Genomic DNA, 23,473 nt, shown 5'->3' on the forward strand with positions numbered 1-23,473 from the left:
AAATTCAAAGTTTTTTTACTTCGAATCCTTCACTCGAAGTTAGTGAATCGGCCCCTAGACATTGATGAAAGCTGCTGAGAACTTCAACAAGTTTTTAACTGGCCATAGACTGTCCCTTGCCTTCCCACCAGGCTTCTACCCCAGAAACATGCCACCCACATGCACATTTATCTGTGTAATTAACCTTGGATAATTTACCAACACCGGTACAGGCCTGGCCGGTAAAAATGATGGTTGATGCCAATGTTATTAATAGGGAAAAAAGATAAATATATAGGAAGGCCGGTATTTTTTTCCAGAAAAGGTGGCAACCGTATAGGCAGAGACAAGCAAATCACTCCTTTCTGTCCATTTGGCCAACTATGTATCCATAACTGCTAGTTTTATAGCACAGATACAGACTAATGGTTCAGAGACATATATCCAAACTTGCAGACAGCCTGTTTCAATCTTGTTAGATCTCATCAGTGCAAGATATTGGAACATGGCTACAGAGGTGGGAGGACTTGTGGAGTAGCGAACCAGAGAACCGAACCTGGATAGGGTGAGATGGGCTAAATAAAGCCAAAAAGCCCTTCACATGCAAGACATACAGGGGCAGATTTACATAGGGTCGAATGCCGAATGTAAATCCTTCGGCTTTGAATATCGAAGTCGAAGGATTTAGCGCTATTCCTACGATCGTTCGATCGAAGGAATAATCGTTCAATCAAACGATTAAATCCTTTGCATCAAACAATTAGAAGGATTTTAATCGATCGAAGGATTTTCCTTTGATCAGAAAATTGTTAGGAAGCCTATGGGGACCTTCCCCATAGGCTAACATTGGCCTCGGTAGGTTTTAGGTGGCGAACTAGGGGGTCGAAGGATTTTTTAAAGAGACAGTACTTCGACTATCGAATGGTCGTATAGTCAAACGATTTTTAGTTAGAATCGTTTGATTCAAAGTCGTAGTCGAAGGTCGAAGTAGCCATATTTGACCATTCGAAATTCAAAGTATCTTTTCTTCTATTCCTTCACTCGAGCTAAGTAAATGGGCCCCACAGTGTAAAGCTTTCTGAAAACAGAAGTAATATGGTCTACAGTGTTTATCAAGTTTCCCAAGGCTTTTGTGTTCCTCTATATAATTATATAACTGATCTGTGGTTGCAACACTTCCCATTTAAAGAGCAGTTATTAAAGGGATACTGTCATGGGGAAAAAATTTTTTCAAAATGAATCAGTTAATAGTGCTGCTCCAGCAGAATTCTGCACTGAAATCCATTTCTCAAAAGAGCAAACAGTGTTTTTTATATTCAATTTATCTGACATGGGGCTAGACATATTGTCAATTTCCCAGCTGCCCCAAGTCATGTGACTTGTGCTCTGATAAACTTCAATCACTCTTTACTGCTGTACTGCAAGTTAGAGTGATATGACCCCCTCCCTTTCCCCCCCAGCAGCCAAACAAAAGAACAATGGGAAGGTAACCAGATAACAGCTCCTTAACACAAGATAACAGCTGCCTGGTAGATCTAAGAACAACACTCAATAGTAAAAACCCATGTCTCACTGAGACACGTTCAGTTACATTGAGAAGGAAAAACAGCAGCCTGCCAGAAAGCATTTCTCTCCTAAAGTGCAGGCACAAGTCACATGACCAGGGGCAACTGGGAAATTGACAATATGTCTAGCCCCATGTCAGATTTCAAAATTGAACATAAAAAAATCTGTTTGCTCTTTTGAGAAATGGTTTCAGTGCAGAATTCTGCTGGAGTAGCACTATTAATTGATGCCTTTTGAAAAACACATGTTTTCGGATGACAGGATCCCTTTAAGTCTTCCATCCCTCTAACCAGTTAAGTTGCACTTAGTCTCTGCACTCTCTCCAGCTCATTTATATCCCTCTTAAGGACTGGAGTCCAAAACTGCACTGCATACTCCAGATGAGGCCTCACCAGGGACCTATAAAGAGGCATAATTATGTTTTCATCCCTTTTTTATGGAAGACAGAACTTTATTTGCTTTATTAGCCACGGAATGACACTGCTGCTGATATAGATGAAAGGGCCATCAAGGTATTGGAACCTTGCAATCTATGATTAAATGGTATGTAATGGGTTAATCTCTCATGTAATGGTAAAATTTTTAAATTAATGTATGATTTGCATAGTTGCCCCCCTTCCCTGTAAAAATTATATATATATAATATATATATATATATATATATATATATATATATATATATATATATATATATATATATTATATATATATATATATATATATATATATATAGAGCAAATTATACTGTATAACTCTATCTAATGCTTTTATATAGTTGTGTTTCCTTTTGTGCACAATGGGGTGGGGCATTTTTGTCAAAATACATATTCTTCAGAGTATTTTAATAAAAAAAAAAGCCTGACCAAACTAGAAAGTCCGTCAAACTCAATAAAATTGGAATTTCCAGACAGATTAGGGACCTCTCCAACTGACATATATAACCTTGGCAGGTCTGAGATGCTGGATTTTCACATTCTGACTTTTTCTATTCTTTGGATACAATAAATCTCGAAAAATTCGATTTTTTTCCCCCCACTAAATATTCAGATTTTATACTAAAAAAAAACTAGGCTGTGAGCCCTTACATGGAAGACAGTTTAGTTCTTTTTCTACTGTTGTGTATTTGTATGCCATTGTTTGTGCTTGCCTTGACTGCACACTGCTGGGGAACATTCTCGGCTTTATAAATAAACAGCAATAATCATTACTTTTGCTGTGGATTGAGCAGCTCTGTGCAGTCAGTGAATTTCCTTAGTCATGTTTGGAGGAAACCTCATAGCCAATAACATGTGGAGAAATGAGAATTTGTTATGACAATGACTATTAAAATGTGTTTTAATGTGGAAAATGCCGTTGCGGAACCTTTAATGGCTTCATATATCACAAAGTGAAGCTGAAAAGGCAGAAGGCAATAATGTAACCAAATAACAAGCAGTAGCATGTGAGACGTTCAGAGGGCAAATGAATCCTTTTAAGTTGTGAAACCTTTTAAAAGTCAATGAGCATATAGATGAAATTATGATCCTGAGAGCATTTTAAAGACCATATGCCTAGTTTGTTATTCAAGTGTTTTGCAGCAACAACTCCGAGCAGAAGAATTTGTGTGTAGTAGCAGCAAGCGGAGATAAAACCATGACATTTCCACTAACTGCATTGCACAGATCAGCACAAATCTCAATCCAAGATATCGACAAAAGCCTACAATCTCCCCAGACACATACATTTACATTTTTAAATCATCAGTTGGGATGGGGTGGTGTTGAGGGTGTGATCATATCATTTCGTATATGTTAAAGGGATACTGTCATGGGGGAAAAATTTTTTTCAAAATGAATCAGTTAATAGTGCTACTCCAGCAGAATTCTGCACTGAAATCCATTTCTCAAAAGAGCAAACAGATTTTTTTATATTCAATTTTGAAATCTGACATGGGGCTAGACATATTGTCAATTTCCCAGCTGCCCCAAGTCATGTGACTTGTGCTCTGATAAACTTCAATCTGTCTTTACTGCTGTACTGCAAGTTGGAGTGATATCACCCCCTCCCTTTTCCCCCAGCAGCCAAACAAAAGAACAATGGGAAGGTAACCAGATAGCAGCTCCTTAACACAAGATAACAACTGCCTGGTAGATCTAGGAACAGCACTCAATAGTAAAAACCCATGTCCCACCGAGACACATTCAGTTACATTGAGAAGGAAAAACATCAGCCTGCCAGAAAGCATTTCTCTCCTAAAGTGCAGGCACAAGTCACATGACCAGGGGCAGCTGGGAAATTGACAAAATGTCTAGCCCCATGTCAGATTTCAAAATTGAATATAAAAAAATCTGTTTGCTCTTTTGAGAAATGGATTTCAGTGCAGAGTTCTGCTGGAGTAGCACTATTAACTGAAAAAAAAATGTTTTTCGATGACAGGATCCCTTTAAGGACATTAATGCTACAAGGGTGTAACACAGAATTTTTTATAGTATTTCATGAGAAAAATTCACTGTGAAAAACTGCCCATTGTTTCCAATGTATTTTGCGTGAAAAAGACACTGTAAAAAATATTCATTGACTTCTAAGTATTTTTTTGCAAGAAAAAGTTGTTGTCAAAAATGGCCATTGACTCCAATATGTCTTGCAAATTTTTACCATTTTATGAACTTTTCTACAATTTGCCTAATTTTTCACCTCGGGGAAAGGGGACAGATTCCTTCATTGCAAATTTTATCATGGGAACAAATGCATATCCCAAAGATGCTTATTTTAAGATTTTTTTACTTTGTTAGAATTTGCACAATTTGGGGGAGAACGTTACAACCCATCTATACTAACAAAGTTGGTAGAGTTAGAAACCAATGGCTACTGGTGGTGAGCATGCTGAATACAGACTTTCTTATGGCAATACTTTCTACACCTTCAGTGAAGCCTACACTTTCATTTGATTATCTACAGGACATGGGGTAGCTTCTGAACCTCACATGGTCTGAGCTGAATTGGCACATGAAAATCATTGCTTTATCCAGGGAGCTAGACTACTATTTGTGAAGGAAATTTGGTGGACCAGACCTGTGAACCCACCTTTATTGACAAATCTAAAAGTTTGTGGAGGTAGAAAGGTAGTGGGGCTTAATGATCATTTATTCATAGAGAATCTTTCAGCTTCTAAAAGTGTCATTCGGAAATTAGGTTGTGTTTGGCTAGCAGTCAAAGTTAGCAGCTTTTAACTTCTGAGCTACACGAGTGAGCCTTCACCTGAGCTTGTAATGTGATGTACTACAGATGATTCCCAGGCCACTTGGCTCTCAAGCTGTCTTCCTTCTAATACCATTTCTTTGGACCAGGCAGGTGGCTCTGATGGCTCCCAGGTTCCCTCAATATGGTAGTGATTAAGAGTGCCCTCTATGCAGCAACAGGACCTACCTAGTCCAAGCTCCCTATATACTGGATCCCTGACTGATGAAGGGTGCTGACCCTTTCCTTCCTCCCCAAAAGGAGCCTCAGCTGCTGAGCTAAGGGGCCTGTTTCTCACCACCCATAGTGAGCAACTCAGACCTGTACTTCCACTAGTTAACTTTACTATATGACTACTCTAAGGTAGCAGACCTCAGGCTCTCTAATACATCTCCTTACATCAGCCAAAAAGGAAGTGAGCTTCCCCTTATATGACCTACTTTGAGCAATCCATCCTCTCATGAGTGACACTGGGGGCAACCTGCTCTGGAATCTGCTCAAAGGGGATTGCTGGCTTTCCGTGGATATTTTGTGGGGTACAGGTAGGACTTGGGCATGCAGGTTTGGCTTGTTGAGTCGGTTGGGCACAGGTCAGATCTCTGGTCTTAATATAAGTACATTTTTTTTTATTTTTAATTTTTTTTAATTTTTATTTAATAGAAATTTTACAAAGAAATTTGATAACAGAGAAAGATAAAAAGATAAAAAGTAGGTCGAAAAATATATAAGACAAGTACATCATATGGCATATCAATTTCAGTATTCCATATTAACATGCTGACTGAAGTCCCTACTTAGTGTTACTGCAATGTTGTTATTCAGGCTAGTAATCTTAACAGACACAACATTGGTTTGTGATTTTGCGTAGGTAGGTCCTCCATTAATCCTTATTTAGCCTGTCCCCCATTTAAGATTATTTGTCGAGAAACCTGACCCATGGTTCCCAAATTTTCCAAAATTTTTTACTTTTATTATGAATAATATGAGTTATTTCTTCCATCTTCCTAGTATCTTCTACTACCTGTTGCCACTCCAAGTAGCTGGGAGGTGCCACCTCCTTCCAGTGTCTTGGAAATAACGTCCTGGCCGCATTCAGAAAATGCAAGGTAAGAGGGTCCCTCAATAATTCATTTTTATCTTTGTCTAGGCTTAACAGGATTAATGGAGCATCCTCTACCACCAGATTTGAGTTTGTTACTTCTGTTATAGCTTTCACTATTTTACTCGAATAAACATTCAAAACCTTGCATTCGAACCAAATATGAGCGTGGGTTCCTTTATCTTGCCGACATCTCCAGCATATATCTGTAAATTCTGGAAACATCCTTTTCAGCTTAACTGGTGTGAGGTGCCATCTGTTGACTATTTTATAATTCATTTCCCTCACTCTTACCGCTCTAGATGAATTATGGACTGAAGCTTAATATAAGTAAATTTTACTCTTTACTTCTTTGTCTTCAGTTTATTTTCACCTCCCCCTTCTTTTGATGAGACATCAGAGACATTATTTCTGGGTACGGTTGTGAATAGAACAAGATAGGATAATGCGTCCAAGCGGGTAAAGATTATTTTCTCCTAATCAGGTGAAAGAACGTCTCCTCCAGATCTTATCTACGATTGCATTGTTGTTCAGGTGGTGTTTAAGGGTCCAGCTTTCAGAAACTGGACCTGTGCAAGACTCTACCAACTACTTATATATCCCAGACACTTTGTAGACCAGAGCCGTCTCACTAGTTCTATGAATTAGGACAATTATGCTCTATATTGCCTATCTGGGGTAGATTACAAGAAATTCATATCATACATGAAGAATTCTACAATTACAGTCCTTCCCTAGAGTGACACATTCTGTAAATTTCAGCTCATTAAATGAAAACATTTCAGTATTACAAAATCATTTTACTTTGCATTAAATGCAAATTGCCTCCGCGTGCCTTCATGTTTATGTGCTTATCTTACAAAAAAGCAAAGTATTTTTTTTTTAATCATGAAATTTAGCAGGGATACCAGTGAACCCAATATGCTATGTTCTGTGTTTTTGCAAAGACCAAAGAAACAAATAAATTAGAAGAGCATGATGAAAAACATATGGCTGCCTTTGCTAAACACAATCATATGCTTAAACAGGGCAATGAACCTGAGCATGGACAATTGGCCAAAATACTCAGCATATCTGAAAGCAAATTCATATGAAATGTGTTGAAATCCTAAGCAACAGGGCTAATTAATGGCAAGATGCATCCAATTTTACTCTGCAAAGCAATAACTCACCATAAATTGAAAGACAAGTCTTCTTTCATGTTTGTCAGTCTCCATTAAATTTCATGGCCTTAAACAGAAGGCTGGCTTGTTGGGAAGAGGTGTAACCAGATCCAGTTGTAGGAGTGTCCCATAGGTGGGTTGGAAATCCACTTTACAGATAGATTCATACTAATGGTGTAAAATGTCAAGGCTTACTCTGTAGGTTTTCTTGGATTCCCCAAAGGGAGGAGGGTAGAGCCTGGGGTAGTAGTGAAAAACCTTCAAGGCTATACAGTATAGTCCAGTGTTCAAGGTGATGTTCAGGGTGATATTAGGCTGAGTTTGTGTAATCAATGTATGCCTTTCGTGTGGATACAGGGTAACATAGTAACATAGTCAGGTTGAAAAAAGACACACGTCCATCAAGTTCAACCTTTTAACTCTATTTTAACCTGCCTAACTGCTAGTTGATCCAGAGGAAGGCAAAAAAAAAAAAAAAAAAAACATTTGAAGCCTCTCCAATTTGTCTCAGAGAGGGAAAAAATTCCTTCCTGACTCCAAAATGGCAAAGGATCAACTTGTACTATGAGCTAACTCCCATAACCCTGTATTCCCTCACTTCCAACCATCCAACCCCTTCTTAAAGGATAGACCTTTAAAACAAGTGAATGTAAAATTGATGAGGGTGCTATTCTAAGCATTTTTGCAATGAACATTCGTTATTTATTTTGATTTTATTCCAAGATACATGTGTTGATAATATGATTGCTTTTTGTTACAACAGCACCACCTGCTGGTCATTTCCTGACCAGTCAGACCACCAAGTAGTCAAGGAAGTTGTCAGGCGAAAGAAAGAGGCTGCTCTGATGTTCTTCCAATTAAGAAAAAGATTAAACAACTATTCTCACATCTTTCCTAAGCAGAAGAACATCAAAGCAGCTTCTTTCTTTCTCCTGACAATTTCCTACGTGGTGGTCAGAAAATGACCAGCAGGTGGCGCTGTTGTAACAAACTTCATTCATATTAATAGTACATATTTCCCTTAATATCTTGGTATAAAAAATAAATAACAAATTTAAATTCTAATGTATCAGCCAGTACAACTGATTCAGAGAGACAATTCCACATCTTCACAGCTCTCACTGTAAAAAACCCCTTCAGAATATTTAGCAGGAACCCATTGGAGTTTACCTTGAAGGACCTTGTGAGCTTTGGCTGAGACTTCAGAGGAAGAATTTCTTTGGTCTGGATCTAAGAAGTCCTGCTAGGTATTATAACATGGTAGGAAATCTATACCATGCCTGTTCCACTTAACATCAACTTGCTTCAGAACCACAGGTTAGTCTGTGAATGAAACCAATTTGTATGAACCCATCCCCATCTACAGTCAAGGGTTGTCTGGTTTTTGATTCTCTATTAACCCAAGGCTTTTATGATTTTGTGGAACTATTACAGCCTAATGAGGTCATGTAATAAAAGCCCCCATGTTTGCGCCTAGTCTACCAACCCATAGCTGCCAATCAAGGTGTGTTGTTAATCAACTGATCAGTCAATGCTGGCTACTGTAAATTGTTTTTAAAAAAGCTTTCTACGTCGTCATGAAACGTGATTTTAAGGTAAACTGGCCCTTTAAGTATAATCTACTAATCCTACAGCCAAATCCGATTTGAATGATGCTTCACATTTTGTGAAAATGTTCTTGTCTGGTAAAAGCATGAATCCAGCAGCATTCCCTCTAACTTTCCGTATAATTGTGCTGTGTACTTATAAGGAATGATTAAGCAAATCATAGTTTTGACTATAAAATCCAACCACTGACCAACTATGGAAGCAAAAAAAAAAAAGACATCTTGCTGTTATTAAACTTGTGTCTGCGCTGTAGTGTTACAGAAGCCAGAAGGTCTCTCGGAACATGTTTATATCTCTAGTAATTGCATTCCACAAAATGCCACAAAGCTTTCCAATATGCAAAATAAGTGTTTCGATGAAAAGCACAACCCAGGGATATTGAGGCTTCACAGCAGGGATCTCAATCTTGTGCACAGCTGTTGCTGAATTATGACTCCAGTCATCTTCAACCTGCATGGCTCTGGCTGTGGGGTTAGCGAGCCAAGAGAAGAATACAGATATATATATATTTATATATATATATCTATATATGGATATTATTGTGTTGATTCTGGGAACCCCTGCGGAGGTGATGTTACAGCACCTTACATTGGGCATTGGGGAAACTGGCAGCTGGGCTCAGGCTGTACCCGGGTGGATTCAATACTATTTAAAAGCAACTGGAAACTAGTACTTGCTTAAAGGGATACTGTCATGGGAAAACATTTTTGTTTCAAAACGCATCAGTTAATAGTGCTGCTCCAGCAGAATTCTGCACTGAAATCCATTTCTCAAAAGAGCAAACAGATTTTTTATATTCAATTTTGAAATCTGACATGGGGCTAGACATTTTGTCAGTTTCCCAGCTGCCTCTGGTCATGTGACTTGTGCCTGTACTTTAGGAGAGAAATGCTTTCTGGCAGGCTGCTGTTTTTCCTTCTCAATGTAACTGAATGTTTCTCAGTGGGACATTGGTTTTTACTATTGACTGTTGTTCTTAGATCTACCAGGCAGCTGTTATCTTGTGTTAGGGAGCTGTTATCTGGTTACCTTCCCATTGTTCTTTTGTTTGGCTGCTGGGGGGGAAAAGGGAGGGGGTGATATCACTACAACTTGCAGTACAGCAGTAAAGAGTGATTGAAGCACAAGTCACATGACTTGGGGCAGCTGGGAAATTTACAATATGTCTAGCCCCATGTCAGATTTCAAAATTGAATATAAAAAAATCTGTTTGCTCTTTTGAGAAATGGATTTCAGTGCAGAATTCTGCTGGAGCAGCACTATTAACTGATTCATTTTGAAAAAAATGTTTTTCCCATGACAGTATCCCTTTAATGCTTCATGTCTGTCTGTCTGTCCAAACACAGATAAAGGTCTTTGGTCAAAACATTTGCATTGTAGCTAGCAGAATTTTAGATATATATCTAATGGCTGTCGGTAAGTACTTTTTCAGATACAGTCCATAATGCAATGAATGTCTCAATTGGCTTTTTTCAATTGGAAACATCAGTGAGTGGTGTGAGTATGTTGGAAACCAAATACACTACGTGCCCAAAGTTGCCTCCCACGAGTGTCACTTGGCATTAGTATGTCAGTATGGAAGAAGTGTGAAGATCAGACAAATTATAGCAACTGTAAACACATTTACTCAGGATGTTGTATATCAACATTTTGTATCACAAGTATATTTTGCTTCTCAGCATTTTTGAAAAAAATGGCTGCTGTTTCTAAAATAGGATGTTTGAGAATAAGGCAGGAAAGGCATTGTCCCTGTACCCCTAGTATCTGAGCGTCTCATTTTGAGTAAAAACATAGAGTGATGGGGCAAAAAATGATAATCCTAGTGGCTCTGTGTCTGTGGATAACCCTCAGTGAAGGTTATGGATGTGTATCTTCAGCCTGGATTGGTGTAAGCTCAATAAGACATCAAGATTAGGGGACCCCATGACTCAGTTTTAGGGGTAGTCATTTTGTTGTGAGAAGTACAAAATAGTGAAAAACCAGTGAACACAGCCACTTTCACCAAGCTCACAGAAATTGTATTCTTTGTATGACGAAAGATTGTTCATTTCAGTGTAACAATCTACAACTAACCATTCAGATTAAATAAGATGATGTTCTGCCCATTAATTGACAGAAATAGTAGGAAAGTGATGTCTGACAAATAGTAGTGACAGTCACGCATGGATATCATAAGACAGTCAGGCAATACATGCAGATATATTTTCTGGCCTCTTCAATCAACTAAACGACTGATCGCAGTGGTATGAAAAAGTCATGCGCTCACAGATGGTCTGAAAATCAGACAAAACATCGCCCCCTCCGTCCCTGTGTAGAGTCCTGCAGCGGGTCGGGTTACCAGCAAAAACCTGCGGTTGAGGGGAGAAGTTCTGGGTGCGGGTAAAGACGCGGGTCGGCGGTTCTGCGGGTCTCGGGTCTTCTCAATAGAGATATTTACTCCTTTTTTTCTTGTCACGGCTACTTCCGATGACGTCACTTCCTGTTTACAATGACATCACTTCCAGTTTTACTCCTTTTTTTCTGATCACGTCTACTTCCGATGATGTCACTTCCGGCTTACAATGATAGGACTTCCTGATTCTTGATGGTCAACGGGTCGCGGGTCCGGGTTGCGGATAAGGTACTTGCTGGTAGGGTCGGGTAGCGCTTCCAAGCGGGTAAGAATGCGGGTTGCGGATTACAGGTTGTGGGTACGGGTTGGGTATGGGTCCCAAAAAATGGACCTGCGCAGGACTCTATCCCTGTGCATATGTACGTGAGCGGTATGTATTCAAACATGCGCACATCTGGGTGCTTTAATGTTAGAGAGTGGAACTCACTCAGCTGGACTAGGCAAAAGGGTATGTGCCTGGCACCCCCCCAAGCTTTGCACCCTAGACACATGCCTCTTCTGTCTACCCCTAGTTCCAGCCCTGTTTGGTATGACTATATCTTTGCATCTATGGTCAATTTAAGGCACTATATGTGCTTGGTTACAAATTTGCATTTTGAATCTGCAATATCATTCTTTATTTCTGTTGATCTAATGTCTCCCTTTTCTCTTGATTGGCACATTTGGCAGTATCGCCTACTTGTTTCCCATTGGCCATTTTTCTTTTAAATACTCTGTATGTAATATTCAATATTCAAAGGGGGTTATTTACTAAACTCCGAATGCAAAAATCACGAAAAATTTGTGTGTTTTTTTTTATATAAAATCATGAATTTTTCGGAATTTATTAAACTCTGAGGATGGAAAAGCCTGAATCTGAAACCCGGCATCTCAGACCTGTCGAGGTTGCATATAAGTCAATGGGGGAAATCCCAATAGATTTTTTGATGTGCGCTGGGTTTCGTGCAATAACCCGAAGTTTTCGGGTGAAAATTCGGACAAAAACGTGAAATTTGTGAAAATCAGTTGAAAAAATCAGAAAAATCGTGAAAATCTGATTTTTTTTCCCCGCAAAGCAAATTTTTGGGCAAATTCAATAATGAATATTATCATGAATAATGAATTTGGACTTTGATAAATAACCCCCTAAATGTCCTTGGTAGACACGAAACACATCAGAGCTTGGTATATACTCGAGTATAAGCCCAGTTTTTCAGCATCCAAAATGTGCTGAAAAAGTCTACCTCGGTATATACTCGAGTCAGTGGGCAGTAGCTGAGATTGCAGTCACTTTTAATCATTCCTATACCAACAGTTCTGTTGGTTATCTGAAAGAATAACAGTGCGCCCTCTGTTGGTTATATGAAAGAATAACAGTGATGGTAAGATCACACAGCACCCTCTGCACATGGTAGTGGGACAGTGGGACAATGCACACAGTAATCCGTTTGGCAATTCTCTGTCACCATCAACTTTGCAAAGAAGTCCTGTTGATCGCTGGGGGGGTCGCTTTGGCAGAATGTGAGCTGCTGGGAGACAGGGCTGTAGTTGTGTCTAGGCTTATACTCAAGTCAATACGTTTTCCCAGTTTTCATAGGTAAAATTAGGTACCTCGGCTTATACTTGGGTTGGCTTATACTCGAGTATATACGGTAAGCCTTTTAACCTTTTACAATCTGACTCTGGCTTTACTACTTTATGGGTCCAGGCTTGTGCCAGCCTCCTTTGAAGTTTCCTATTAAATGAAAGTAGTGTTAGAGAAATATTTTGAAAAAAAAAAAAAACAAAACACATGGAAATCACAATTGTTCAGATATACAAGTAATAATTTCCCCACCAGTATTTTGGCAATATATTCAGAATCAGCACAACCTTCTGGTAAAAGAAAGACTCCCTCTATTCCTGCCACCATATTTTCCATCTGTGATTCTGAACCCAAAATACTCAATCATTCTGCTCTGATATTTTAACCAGATGAATGTTATCCTCTTTTACTGCGATTAATGTGATCTATCCATGACCTTTTTTACATAATGGCTCTTTGGGGATTCCTAAACAAATACATTTACCTGTTACAGAAATATGGATAAAACATTATGAAAGATGTGTGATATAGGTTTGATATTGATTTATGAATCAATAGGATAAAGGCTGCAGTTATGAATATGTATTAACATCTCACGTTCTGAGCATTAAGGGAATTCCCTTTAATGGTCAAAATATTCTTTTATAATGGTTTTACCAGCAAGTGTTGAAGGTATGGACTAACACTGAAGATTTATAAAATTCTGCGCTTAGTTTATCTTTCTAAATGTCAAACCAGACCAGACATTTTCAACTCTAAAACCTTTATATTTGTTTTTAAAAATGAAGATAAAAAAAATAGATTCTTTTTAAATCAATATCCAGTGGGTAGTCATTTGGGGGGAAATTCACTAAAAGGTGAAGTGACTTACATTAGTGAAAATTAGGGATGCACCGAATCCAGGATTCGGTTCGGATTCGGCCAGGATTCGGGCTTTTTCAGCAGGATTCGGATTCGGCCGAATACCTCTTCCCGGCCAAACCGAATCCAAATCCTAATTTGCATATGCAAATTAGGGGTGGGGAGGAAAATTGCGTGACTTTTTATCAGAAAACAAGGAAGTAAAAAATATTTTCCCCTTCCCATCCCTAATTTGCATATGCAAATTAGGGTTCGGATTCGGTTCGGAATTCGGCAGAATCTTTCGCGAAGGATTCGGGGGTTCGGCCGAATCCAAAAAAGTGGATTCGGTGCATCCCTAGTGAAAATTCGCCAGCGTGACGTCATTTCGGGACTTCGCAGATTTACTAACGAGCGCAGGTGTAAATTTCACTAGTGAAAGAGATAGACTCTAGCGCTACTTCGCACTCTAACGCCAGGTGAATTTTCGCTTTGGCGAATGGACGTAACTACGCTAATTCACTAAGATGCAGATTTTACTGAATGTTAACCTCTTGCGCCAGAATTGCCTTCGCCACCTCAGACCAGGCGAAGTGCAATGGAGTACATAGGACTTCCTAAAAAAATAAAAAAAAATTTCTAAGTCCCAAAAAACGCTGATGACTTTTCAGGTTTTCAGACTGCAAAAGATCCTTAAATTTTTTTTTAGGGTACCTGGATTCCCCCCTACATTTCCTAACATATAGAACATAAACTATACACTGGGCTCATGTGTAAGGCAAGGGCCAGCCCCCCTCTATTTATGTTACTGTGGTGAATTTTTGCCTGCCGAAGTGTGGCCATATGAGTGAAGCTGTCACTGGCGAATTTCCACAGGTTAGTGAATTTGCCCCTTGGTCTCAGGAGATGTATGGTCTCAGAAGACATCATAAATTAAATTGGTTTTCTCGTATTTTCTTGATATTGGGATCGGCTTGTTGAGTAACACCTGTGATGGGTCTTTTTCGGAGTTAAACCCCCATGATTAAAGTAAAAATTAGAGACCGGAATCTCTGCATTGCCACCAGATATGAAACATTGAACCTTTCTCCCCACAATTCCTAAAACAAATTGGGCTACAGCTTGGGTAATACTTGGGGGCAGATTTATCAAGGTTCGAAGTGAAAATTCTAATTTTTAAATTCGAATTTCGAGGTATTTTTAGTGTACTTCAAATTGGTAATAGTCCAGATTTGAAAAAAAAATCGAAAATTCGAATATTGTACTTTATCATGTACTGTCTCTTTAAAAATGTGGCCGAATATTCGCCATCTAAAGCCTGTCGAATTGCTGTTTTAGCCCGTGGGGGACCTCCTAGAACCTATTTGGAGTAATTTGGTGGACTTTGAAAAATCAAAGTTGTTTTTGGAAATACAGCCTATTAAAAAATTCCATTTTTTTTAAAATAAATTCGAATTTGATCGAATACAGCCTATTAAAAAATTCAATTTTTTTTAAATAAATTTCGGTTGGTCTTTTTTTATTCGAATTTCAGGTGATGGGATTTTAAAAAAACTCCCATCACCTCGAAATTCGACCCTTGATAAATCTGTCCCTCACCATTTGTAATTTAGTAGGTACCTACACAATGTTTCAGTATGGCTATATTTTATAAAGCAAACCCCCAACATATATGGGGGTATATCTCTATACATGGAGTTTTAGGGAAAGACTTGTAGGTGCTGGAACAGAAAGTCAGAAGGTCCTGCTTGTAACATAGTCAAATCTATTTGAGATTGAAAGAGGTGAGAATGGCACAGATATTCTTGTATATATGATGTATTTTCCCTAAATCTGAGCAGAGAAATCAGCCTTTAATTGCAGGTAGCGGTTGCACCGTTTAATGGAATGTGACTTTTAAAGTGAAAGGTTGTGAGATGGAATGGGTTGTGATATAATGGAAAGTTGGTGCAGATGATTAAAGGGGAGCGAAAATGTAATATAAGCTTCTTCATACTGAAATAAGAAACTTTTTAAATACAATCAATTAAATATTCTGCATTGTTTCTGAAATAATCAAGTTTCTATTCACTATCCCTCTCTCGGCACCTGTTTCTCTTCATTCTGTCTTCATGCAGCAGTTGGGTGTCAGATGATCCAATATATCTTATAGGGGGCTTCCTTTCCTATCAGATGAATTAGAGCTCACTAAAATAACTGATTGCAGTACAAACAAAATGTAACAAAATAACTGCCTTTTGCACAAATTCTGCATGTAGAGAGACATGATGTCTGGTGATTTTAATAGTGAGCTCTAATACATCTTCTAGGCAAAAGGAATCCCCCTTACTTTTAACAACAACGTAAGTTAAGAGCAGGAATGGGATTCGCTCATGGGCAAGAGGCATACCAATTAAAACTCAAAGGGTCCCAGGCCTAGTGAGCCCCGCTGACCCAGCCCATTTGCAGGCCAGCACATTGCCTAAAAGGTCATCTTTGATCGCTCCAACCCCTTTCCTGACCATAATAACACCACTGTCAAATCCTGTCACACAATATGGCCAAAATCTATCCCTTTCTTTCTTTCACAGTCATCAGCTAAGACGCTCTCATCCTATACCGCCTAGATGACTGCAACCTTTTGCTAACTACCCTCTTTAACTCCCTTCTCTCCCCACTACAAAATGGTATTAAATTATGTTGCAAGAATTCTCCTCCTCTCATCTAAGAGAACAGACCCCTCCATTGCTGATGTCCTTATCATGTCTTCCAATTAAGCAAAGAATAATGTATAAACTCCTTTAAAACCCTTTACATCTCATCTCTTCCACCAAAGCCACAATCACTGTATAAGTCAGCACTTAAGTGCCAACTTCGATTGTAAGCTCTACAGGGCGGTGATCTCCTTCCTTTAGTCTTTTGACAGCTCAGTCTTTAATATAATTGTAATTTGTATTTGTTATTGCAATGACCCCTGTTTGTTCTATTAACGTATTGTTCTGTTGTGCAGGGTTCCAAGTACAAGTAGTGCTAAATACTGTAAATACAAATATACTGTACATACAGAAATAGCTGAAATGGATAAAACTTTGATCATTTTTTATTAATAATTAATAATAATTTATAATTAGCTCGTTTTTTACCTTATACAAATGACAGTAAATCAGTTTCTGCTTTGGCTCATACATCAGTTCAGCAGGATGTCGGGATTATTTTATGACTGTGCTTTGCCTGCTAGTGTGTTAGTGTAACTGCCACAAGTGAAATATGTGTGAACACTACACAACAGAATGGGGTGATCTGGAAAAAAGAATTATGAAAGTGCTAATGGTATTCTGACATGAAATACAGTATTTACTTTAAAGGGGAAAAAAAGCACTGAGATGTCAAGGTTAGTGTAGCATGTGAATTAAAGGCACATTCCAGAATATAACAGTTGGCTGCTGCATCTTTAAAATTAAAGTAACATTATGTGCACTAGTAGCCACGCCCACCCTCCCCCAGGGCAGACACATCTGAAAGGACTCCCAGGGCATTGTTAAAATCTGCACCCATCCGTGCTTTACAAGTCCGCTTCTGCCAACATCTCCCACACCAGCAGCCTAAAAGGGACATCCTCTGCCTAAAGGAGGAAAAACTGGCTCTCTAGCACACACAGAGCCGGAGAACAGGGGCCTACCTCCTCAACAGAAGCCAGGGACTTGAGTAGTCGAGGTACCTGGGACTGAGCTGAGGCCTGAACTGCAGGGCAGACTTCTGAGCTGCAGCCAGACTGCTGGCCTGGTGACGTGGGGCACCTCGGGGGAGACTGTGGGCCTAGTGGTGAACAAGATGGCGGCGCGGCAGTAGATTGCAGCGGCCTCTCCGGATCACAAGCTGCTTTCTTTTTTTGTGCTTTTTTACTTTGTTTTTGTGAAGCTATGGACGTCGGAACAACTAAGGTCCAGGTCTATAATCGCCAGACACTCCTTTGGTACAGCAATCATGCATATCTTACGATAAAGGATGGCTTATTGCACACACTACGTGATCTGGGCCTACTTCGGGAGCCGGATCTTCTGACTGCGGTCTCCCTGGGGCCAATGGCAGGAAGAGAAGCACTCGGAAACGGTGTACAAGGACGCGGAAAGCCAGCAGGAGTCCGTGATAGGCTAAGAACTAACCCCAGCCGACCAGCTCTCCTGTTCATACTACTGTCTAATGTCTGCTCCATAGAAAATAAAATGGACTACATTCGACTCCAGCAAACTACCCAGCGTGAATTCAAAAACCGCTGCATATTAGTATTCACGGAGACGTGGCTCAGCGAAAGAGTCCTGGATGCCGCCATTCAGCTGGATGGGCTAGTCGCTGCTCCGAGTGAATCACAGTGGTGGTCTGTGTGTTTACATCAACACTAAATGGTGCAGGAACGTGGTGCTTGTGTCCAGCCTCTGCTCACCGCTGATGGAGTTTGTTGTTGTGAAATGCAGACCCTTTTATTTACCCCGTGAGTTTGTCTCCATTCATATTATTGGAGTTTACATTCCTCCTAGCGCGAACACCAAAGATGCGCTCCGGGAGCTGTACAGCGCTATCACGGACATACAAAACACTCACCCAGATGGACTGATTATAATCGCTGGAGATTTTAACCATGCAAATCTGAGGTCAGTGCTCCCTAAATTCCATCAGCATGTGGAATTTGCTACGAGAGGGCCAAACACACTGGATCAGGTTTACACAAACATTTCCAGTGCGTACCGAGCAGAGCCCCGCCCACTCTTCTGATACATAGACCACATCTCTGTTATGCTAATTCCAGCATACAGACCACTCGCCAGGCACTCAAAACCAGTTCTGAAGCAGGTGTAAACATGGCCAGCAGGAGCCATGACTGCTCTTCAGGACTGTTTTGAGTGCACTGACTGGAACATGTTGGGAGGCCTATTTATTGATTTCCTATTGATTTCCACAGGTATTAGCTGGACCACTTTGAATTGTCACAATTTTGTCTCATAATAAATCCCATATTGTGGGCTTTATTTCAGCGACTTTTTGGGAATTTAGGCGTCAAAAAGCCTGAGCCTGAAATAGTTGTGGTTTAATAAATCCTCCTCTAAGAGTCCCCAAGGCTAAAAATGACATGTGGGTTTCTATGCAGAATTATTTGTGATTTTGATGGGATTCAGTCCAGTCTATTTTGTACTAATATTCATTATTAGAATCTAATTTTTTTAGTAGAATTTAAATCAACTTTAAGAGAAAGAGGCATGTTGGCTGGATTGGATGATACACAAAAAGCGGTATGTTCCACACTTTCAACTCTAATGTAGGTCTTATCTCCAAGGCTGAATATCCTTTTAAGAGAGCCAGAATGACTTGGTCCAATATAACTGAAGTACAGATGGGATGTTAGAGTGCGTACCATATTACATAAAAAAAAATTCATTCTGATTCTCTTATGAAACTTAATGAGCTCCACAGTCAGTATGTGTGATTTAAATAACCAAAGTAGGGGTAGAGGTAAGAGGAATTTTTGAGAAGGTTAGTAGAAGCTCTGGTGACAGCCATGGCTCAGCCTGTTGAGGATTTACGAAGACTAAAGGGAAAAGTGATGTTGACATAGAAATATCAGAAAAACTGTGTGGCTTAAACTGTACTGTCCTCACTAGTTGGACCTGCAGTGCCAGAAACCCTCCAAGAACCTCAGACACAAAAAAAATGAGTCAGGTGCCAAGAGCAGAAATATGCCGAGGCAGAAGAACCTTCATCAGGTTTGAATCAAATATGTCTATGAAAGCTGTACTAGCAGAATTCATTGCACTGTTTATGCAGTTACACTAAATTGCAGAATGTATGCTATTATTACTCTATATACTAGAGGCTTTTGAGAAACCAATAGAGAGCTTTTTGTGTAGCACGTGGCTCCAGATAATGACTCTGTTCTGGGAAAACTCTGGATACTCAACTATTCCTCCTAAGAAATTCTGGCTAATGATTTGGTCGCTTTTATGCATTGTAATGTAATTAGGTTTGAAATAAAATAGTCGTTTATAAATTTGTGTCATCAAATTCTTCTAGTTTTATCTTAATAAACATGATCTCTTTTCTCTATTGTTGAATGAGCTGGTAAAAAGCCATGGAATCACTGATGGATAAATCAGACAAAGATGATACAATATGTGGAGGATTCCAACCTCCACAAGGTTGAGTTTATGTTTCAAATGCACCTTATGAATAAAAATAAGCTTTTAAAGGTACCATGGAGAGTGCTGTATTTGTGGCTTCTGTGTTTAGTCCCTGGTGACCAAAGGTTAAATTGTTTTCCAGTCTTAGCACCACCCAGATTTGGGTTATCCAGGCTTTAGATTAATTGGCAGTGCATTTAGTCACCCTTATTTATTGGATTCTATTACAAATTCCTAAAGAGGTCCCCATGGACAAATATTGGAGACTTTACTTACTAAATTGTACAAATAAATATGAATCCTTTTCTATGCTTCTCTCTGAAGTCTGGAGGTTGTAATTAGCCCATTTCCCCCAATTCAGAGTTCCATGAACAGATTTATTGGTCTATGGTGGTTATCTTACTACATAAATCCTTAGTTGCCCATCATAGTTATACACTCAGTCCCATGAAAAAACCTTGATCACGAATACATTTGAGCTCAAGGTTTAAAACTTGAATAGTCGCAATTTATTAAAGAAAACAACTTTTGAAAAAGTTTCCTTAGAAACAATTGGATGTGTATCTGAAGACTTCACGCAACTTTATTTTTTCTGGTTTATTAAAACATTCGTGATTGTACGCGATTTTCATGAGTAGTTGACTCTTTTGTGCTACATAGAGACTACGATTATTCCATTCAAGTTTTTTTTTTTGAAAAAAAACCCCAAAGAATTATTATCATAGTGGAAAAAAGTAGCTCAAGTCTAGTTGCTGTTTTTTTTTTTTTTCTTTTCAAAATTCAAAAATTCATAATGCGGCCTCCCCAAAATGTGCATCTTGTAATAAGGCCATATATCAGAGTAGGAAAAGCTTCTAGCTAAGTGAATGAAAGGGAAAGACAGTTTAGAAAGGTAAAGATTCTCAAAAGCTCCTGCTTTATTTTGCAATGATACCTATATTTAGAAAATGGGTGCCGGGTGTTGTAACAAGTATTACAGTTATTGGTTTCATTACACGCAATGAATGGAGAACAAGTGTTAGGAAACGGTAATAAATTAGATCATTTACAAAAGCCAAACATTTCAGTAACAGTGTACCAAATGAATACGAAGTACAATATAAAAAGAAAACTAATTACAATATTACAAGTGTAAGTTCATTCTGGAACATTAACTAAAGTTCATAGAAAAATCGACGGTCTCTAGATGTAGGCACCATTAGGACTGAACCAACTACCCCTGTAAGGAATGGACATCTCAGCACCATTGGTTTGTTCCATTCCTACATTTTGTTCACCTGGAACTGCCAGAAAAGTCACTCAGATATAGAAAAAAATGCAGCTTTTATCCATCATATGGTGGCTCTCCTATAGCAGCAAAAATGTCACATACGATCAAATCTTTTATTTCATTCTAAAATGATATTCGCCCAATGGTTTCCAGAGAAGCCCCAATAGTACAGCAACATTCCGCAATGAGTCAGAGACTTCTCTGTCCGGGCTTAGGTTTGTTTTTAGATTCCATTCTACAACAGTTTATTTTAGAAACCTAAATGTTTTCGATGCTGTTACCTTCGACACTTTGATTTTTATGTAGCTATAATAAGTTCCTTAGATTCCAGCCTCCTTGCTGTTTTACTTGTAATTTAAGATCCCGACTCCCTATTTTGTCTAGCACCAGGGAGGGTAGGCAAATATGTTGGTAAAACAGACATTACAATGTTAATATTCATTTCTTCTGAGGTAAAATTTCATTTTTTTTTTTAAAAAAAAAACCCCAACAACTTCAGACTAGCTATTTCGTTAACAAATCAAAAAATGCATGCAAACGTGCCATTACCAGACCTTGCTCGTACCAAACATTTCGTAATATCAGAATAAATCAACAACATTGAGAAACAAGCAAAACATTGAGAATGAATTCAATAATAGCGCTGAGAGGTAGCAGTAGATTTTACAGATTGTCACGATTAACGTGCGTGTGTATCTATAGGTTTAATGTGCCTTATTGCTCAACAAATTGCACAGCAGCACAATTCTAAAATGGGCGCACCATGCAGCACATTGTTAAATAATGCTCCGTCTGTAGATACATATACGCACACCTACAGATGGAGCAAACTCTGTTCTTGACATACACACCTCACATGGAAAAAGGAGTCATATTCATTTCAGCAATAAAATGTCTGATAATGCTTCTAGGAAGTGGGGGAACCTGACCCGAATTTCTAGAAAGAGTTTTGTCTGTCTGTGTTACGTGTGTTTGATTTGGATTAGTGACTGGGTACATGTGGCTGTGTATATACCCACAATCACCTCACATACACAAAAGCACATGACACACACACACACACACAGGGTTGTGTGGAAAATGCAAAAAACCTTAGCTTCATCTATACATATCGTTTTATATGTTATTGCTAATTCACATATAAAAAATATATTGTCAAGCCAAACAATATTAATTTTAAAACAATTCTGCAATGAAACTGCATTTTTAAATGGTACGTTCAACTGGTAATAGGGTTTTAATGTAGCAAACACTCATTGCTACTCTACACCAATATACTATCTCCAATATACTTTAATTAAAAAAATGTCTAAAAAATGTCTACCTGTTTTATAAGAAATCTGACTGTATGCAGTGAAATTCCCCCTTCATTTACTTGCTCTGACTGCTGCCTGCAGATATGAATCTCTACATGGTCCCGGCTGTTCTACAGGGAAACAAACAAAGCTGCTCGAGTTCTGGGCAGTCCCTTCCCCCTGCAGTTTGAAACTATGATCATTTCATTGCAGAGTAGTTAGGGACCGTCTGAAGTTTCCTATCCTCAGTAGTCAGAGCAAGTAAATGAAGGGAGAATTTCACTGCATACAGTCAGATTTCTTATAAAACAGGTAGACATTTTTTAATTAAAGTATATTGGAGATAGATTTTTTTTTTCATTAAAGAAAGTAAAAATGGGATGCTCTGTTCTGCAATCTATTTTGCCTCTTTTATCCCATGCAGACCCTGACATAGGCCAAATGTTTAGGGGAGTTTAGACACCTGGGCCCACTGAGAGTTTTCCTGGTATCCTGGTTGGCCATTTCTACACTGGATAAGATCACCAGAAGGGAAGAACTCTTGACACTGCTAGCACCTTACACAGTTGGTAGGATCAGGCTATGTTCAATGAGAATAGAATTTAAAACCATTAAGTGTTGTAAAATCTCATACAATATCTCAGTAGATATTCATGATCTTTGGAAGACCAAGTCTACTGTGTAAATATTGCACTCTATTTTCAAGAGTAATTTAAAACAACCACATAAATTCATTCAGATTTTTCAGCCAATTAATAAAGGATTTCAGTTCAGTCATCTAGTTTTTTATCTACAAAACTATTGGCTCTGTCTTACTTCTACAAATGTTGCTACAGGCAAAACAGGCAAGAGTGAAAGAAAACCTCTGAACAAAGCAGAAATGGAAGATCGATGGTTTCATTCAGCTGGATAAGGTCTACAATAATGATTTTAATGATTATTTAAGAGACACCAGTAACATTTATAATCTCCACCAGTTTGAAGTAGAGCCGGAAGGATCTCCCAATGTAACTGAGAAGACAAATATTCGGGGGAAGCTTCCTAACAATGGGCAAAGGTATAAATATTGCAAAAATGAATGCTCTGGTCAGATAGTAACCATCACATGGGTACCAGGCAAATAATAATAACAGTTACAACGGTGCACACAAAGCATGAGTGAAATAAAGTGCTTTTAGACAGAAATACATTTAAACATTCCTTCCTTGTAACACTATTTCTGGAGGTGAGAGACCTCATAAACCCACATGGCAGCTTGATGTAGTAGCTTGATGTAGTAGCTTGTCTTACAAATGGTTTTGTTCCTAAATTAAAAAGTGAAATTCAGGGCAG

This window comes from Xenopus laevis, chromosome 1S (genome assembly GCF_017654675.1).
Source record: "Xenopus laevis strain J_2021 chromosome 1S, Xenopus_laevis_v10.1, whole genome shotgun sequence".
Lineage (NCBI taxonomy): Eukaryota > Metazoa > Chordata > Amphibia > Anura > Pipidae > Xenopus > Xenopus laevis.